Raw genomic sequence first — 5,113 nt, 5'->3', positions numbered from 1 at the left:
TGATGTTGTGTGTTCTGGGGTGAAGATTGTTGATCTATTTATAGTAAAAATAGATCAACAGCGGAGCCAAAAACTGCTCCACTAAAGCAGCAGTCAAGATGTGATTAGTGGAGCATTAACAGCTCCTTAATCGCTGCCACTAAGAGTCTTAATTGACTGACTGTTACAACTTTTTAGTACACTAAATGTGGACAGTCCACTTCACACACAGGCCCAAAAAGGTTAAAATTGGGCTGTTGGCCCGCACCGCAGGTGCTCTACCCAAACCCTAACCCAAGCCCGAGCTTGAGCCGAGGCAGACCGGCGCGCGCGCGCGTGTGTGTTTGGACCCAAACCCACAGGCCCAACAATCCCTACAAAAGCCTCCTTGGTCCACGCAGTTGACTAGTGATAGACAATAGTCAATATAAAGCTAAGGAGTGAAAGGTATTCCACCAATGTGGGATATCAAAATGATAGTTGGACAAAACCAAGTTGGCTTTATAGCCATCATTTCCAACAAATATTACTTAAACCTATTTCCATGTTCAATTTTCTGACTGTCATGCCATCATCTTAATTTCTTCCATTTGTTATATTCAAATAAAAAAGATTTTCGGATTACTATCATTAAACACATGTAACTGGATTGCTGGTCAATTTTATAGATGAAACTGTGCAATGTCAACACACTTCAAACCCTCTAGGCAATGGTGCTATTGTCGAGACCAACGATGGTAGAATTCTTGTGCTCAGACGCAGCTATTAGAACACACTTGGTTGATGATGCCAAGTTTCATTGTCATTTAATGGTTTGCTTCTTAATTAAATTGTTTAGCAAATTGATGCATCTAATGATTGTTCAAAGAAGCCCAAAGAAAGATGAAAGACAAGTCAAGGAAGCCCATTGCCTAGAATGAATGTTGTAAATGGGGTAGTTAAACATATCCTCTTTAAGCATAAGTGATTGCAAAACCATGCAACAGTTCCTGTGACTGTTGCACCATGGTTTCTGGTACTAACGTATGGAGAATTTTCATAAAATTCACAAGTGTTCAAAACCTTTCAAAAGCTTTATTGTGTTCAAAAGGAATATCTTTTTCAAATCTGAAGAACAAAAAGAACAAAAAGAATATGCTTGCAAGTTAAATTAAAGATGTCAATCTTATTAATGCATGTGGTTTTTCATGCTAAAAATGGGTCTTTTGCTTTTTTCATTTTTGGTGAAAATGTGAGTTCCCATAATTTATGGGAAACACTTCTTGCCTTGGAAAAACGCAGCTACCTTGAGCCTCAAAACTCTGATTATTCATCTATATTTTGAAATAAGAATACACCTTATAAACCTATGGACATTAGAGTGAAGAAGTATTAAGATCCTTCTCTTACACACGTCTTCCCTGTATAAATAGCCATCTCATTTATCATTTATTACAAGACTTTTAAAGAGCATTCATTGTAAAACACCTTGCGAATCATTTCAGCATTTAAGCTTTGTTCTTCAATCATTTGCAAAACCATTTTCTGTTTTCAAAAGTCCTCGATTGTTTTTTCAAAGCTATAAAATCTCCAAGTATCAGGTCACTTCACTATTGCATAAAAGAATATGTTCAATGATTCTCGTGTTTAGGTCTTAATTGTAATCTCCATGTTCTTAAGTGAATCACTAAGATTCTGACTTTGTAAACCTATGAGATAGAACTTAAAGTCTTGAAGCAAAGTAGCTTTAAGCGAGGAAAAGTCTTGAAGCGGAGTAGCTTTAAGCAATTACAACCGGAGTAGGTTGGCGAGTTATTTTCATTATAATGGTTTAGTTAAGATTGAGTAAATTTCTAAACAAGCAATAAAATAATGGCTAGACGTAGGCCTTGGAGTAGGAGCTGAACCAATTTTTAAACATCGTCTTGTTTGTTTATTTACTTTTACGTTCTCTTATTATTCTATTTTTATTTATCAATCTCGCTGCCAGTGCTGTGCAACAGTCATTCATACTATTGCATAAACATGCAGTACCATTTGTGAACTTACAATCCATTAAGTTTCTCAAACTAGTACTTAATAGATCTTACTTGTGTTAGCCTCTAACCAAGTAAAAGAGAAACTTTTTAAAAGGTACACCTAATTCACCCCCTCCCCCTCTTAGGTTTTTATCGTTCTTAACTCTTCAATTGGTATTAGACCCTCGTACTCTTGATATTGTTTAAAACCAAAGAGTTGATCCCATAGTTATGGACGATTCAAAACACACTAAGTATCCCATCTTTAAGGGAGAAAACTATGCCTGGTGGAAATATCACATGGAGCACTATGTCAAGAGTGCGGACTATGAATGTTGGATCCTCATTCAAAAGGGTCCACTTGCTATTTCGGTGACTAATGCCGATGGCACTAGTACCCCTAAAAGCGAGGACAAATATGTCGAGGCCGATTATAGAAAAGTCGAGAAAAACTCTAAAGCCATGTCCTGTAATACCCGTCTCTATCATTAATGTTTAAACTGGTTAAATTAAAAGGGGAGAGGTGTAATTAACTAATTATATAAGTTTGGGTTCAGAAATTGGTAATTGGGACAAACTAAGTAAATGGATGTAATAGACTAGCTAAACTAAAGTTGGTAACTTAATTAACCTTTACCTAAAATTAATGTATATTACCCATCTAAATACTTAAATCCAATTACGGAGTATTAGTTAAGCCCGTTTAAACCCATCAAATTAGAAACCCTTGTATCAATTACAACCAGACGTAGTATTGCGGCTATCAATCGATCCTTCATCATCGTGAGCGTCCTTCTCGTCTTCTAGCCATCATCATCCCCACTATTGGTCACGATTAATCCTGTCATTACCATCCCTTGATTAACTAAGGTATTTCCATGTTTTCTTATTAGTATAACCATGGATTTTTAATTCGGTTACGTCGGAATTTGGAATCGGGATTAACTGTCAAACCTGCTGAGTTGTATAGGTCGTCATTAGGTTCGTCTTAGGATATATACATGGTGTTTTAAGGGAGTGTTGAGGGGTTGTAGGGGATGTGTTGTACGGGCAGTGTGAGTCCTGTTTTGGGTACGATTTCGGTGAAAGCTTACTGAGATCATGTGTCTCGGGTAGGTCGAGTTAGCACTCGAGATTGGTATTACGGGTCTGATTGTCGTCGAGGTCGAAAGTTATTGTGTTTTCGGATTAACTCGTTGTCGTTATGGTGACGCATTTCTTGTACACCTTGTTTTGGCTTGAGAATGGTGTCGGCTGTCTTGGCTATAAATAGTGCCTGAGTGAGACGCGATTTGGCCGAGCACGTGATGTGTTGTCGTGTTACTGGTTGGAGCGTGGTGGTGGTAGTGCGTGTGGTGTGGTGTGGTTGTCGTGGTAATGTGAGCATGCGGCCGGTTGTATGACGTAAGACAGAGTGTAGTACATAGTTGAACGAGTGAGTGTAATACGTAGTAGTGGCATCATGATTGTAAGCACATTATGATGAATGTGTTTGGTGACTTCAGTAGGTGAAGTCCGTTTACTAATTATAATAATAATTTGGTATTTATGTTATTAAGGGAGTGATTAATATATTTAATCAACTAATTATTTATTAAGTATTTGATTAGAGTAAATTGTGTTAACTAGATGATTTAGTTAGTTTAGTTATTAATTATTAATATATGTTATAATTGTAGGATTCGACTTTGTAGAAGATTGTTACTAATTGGCTTGTGTGCGCGGATTTGCGAAAAGGTAGGAAACTACTCAATCTTGTCTTATTTCTGTTATTGCTAAAAGATGAATTAAATGTATGATGTGGTAAATTGGTGAAGGATGAGTTTAACTGTTTACAACGATCTCTGATTGCCTTGCTGGAATGTCTATCTTGTGTCATTGTCGATCTTATATAATATTGGTTAATTTATAATGTTGAGACTCTCATTATTATTGTTGTGTCATTATTATTATTTGCTGTTGATTTCGGAGTTGTTATTTGGCATGAGATGAGATGAGTTTTGTATAGGCCACGCACGGGGATGTGGAAAAGTCGTGGACCTAAGGAGGGACTGTGTGTCCGGATTGTGTGTCCATTTGACGATGTGTCATGGTGTGGACTGTGTGTCCAGGAGTATCCAGACTGTGTGTTTGAGGCGGGACTGTGTGTCCATTTCTGTGTGTCATGGTGTGGACTGTGTGTCCAGAAGTGATGGAGTACGTTCGACTGTGTTTGATATGGTATAATATGATTATTGCAGGTTGCGTTACTATCATATATTGTTTAGTTTTCCTACTTAACCTCGGGGTTGACAGTGTATTCGTGAACACCTGTGATGAACCGTAACTGGGGAACAGACTTGACAGGTACTTAAGTTAGCCGACTTGGGAGCTCATGGGGATGCGTGAGGATTTCAGCCAGTCTACTTAGAAGTCTAGATCACATAGTCTTAATATTTCAGTTTATATAATTTCCGCTGCGAGTTGTAATTAATGTTAATTTAGATTTGTTTAGTATTGATTAAGTTGTAATAAACCTTTAATCGCTAAATATTAATTTAAAGTACTTGGGTTTGTTGTATTTTATTATTCACAACCTCGGGCAACCGAGATGGTAAGCCTCCTATTTATTTGGGAGGTCTAGTTAAAAGCTCCTGAATAAAGTGGGGTGTTACATCTCCATCCTTAAATATGGCATTGGTGAACAAGAGATTAACCGGATATCTGGATGTAACTCGGCCAAGGAAATTTGGGACACCCTAAGCCTTGCTTATGAGGGAACGTCCCAAGTCAGAAAGTATCGTGTTGATCTACTCATGCAACAATATGAGATGTTCAACATGGAAAGAGATGAGTCAATTAATAGTTTATCTTCACGTTTCTATAGTATTGTTAATGACCTGAAGAATCTTGGTAGAAACTTTGAATCCGAGTATTTAGTCCGTAAAATCCTTCGTAGCTTAACTGAAAAAAGGCAACCGAAGGTGACGGCTATTGAGGAAGCTAAAGACCTTGCCTTGCTATCCCTTAATAAAATTATTGGCTCACTCATGGCTCACTCATGGCTGATGAGTTAACTCTCATGAAGCGTTCCAGTGAAAGCTCTAAAGGGAAATGACTCGCTCCTAATGCTCTCTCAAGTGATGAGGAGGATGAGG

The 5,113-nt window shown here is 37.7% G+C and overlaps 1 long non-coding RNA gene across 1 annotated transcript; it reads left to right on the top strand.

The window, feature by feature from the left end:
- Positions 1 to 2,733: 2,733 nt before the first annotated feature.
- On the top strand, positions 2,734 to 4,426 carry LOC141626789 (uncharacterized). The gene is made up of 3 exons (XR_012536378.1): positions 2,734 to 2,846; positions 3,656 to 3,713; positions 4,314 to 4,426. It is a non-coding gene; the product is annotated as an uncharacterized LOC141626789 (long non-coding RNA).
- The last annotated feature ends 687 nt before the right edge of the window (positions 4,427 to 5,113 follow it).

This window comes from Silene latifolia, chromosome Y (genome assembly GCF_048544455.1).
Source record: "Silene latifolia isolate original U9 population chromosome Y, ASM4854445v1, whole genome shotgun sequence".
Lineage (NCBI taxonomy): Eukaryota > Viridiplantae > Streptophyta > Magnoliopsida > Caryophyllales > Caryophyllaceae > Silene > Silene latifolia.
The sequence above is the reverse complement of the archived record's forward strand: the minus strand, read 5'-3'. Positions and strand labels throughout refer to the sequence as shown.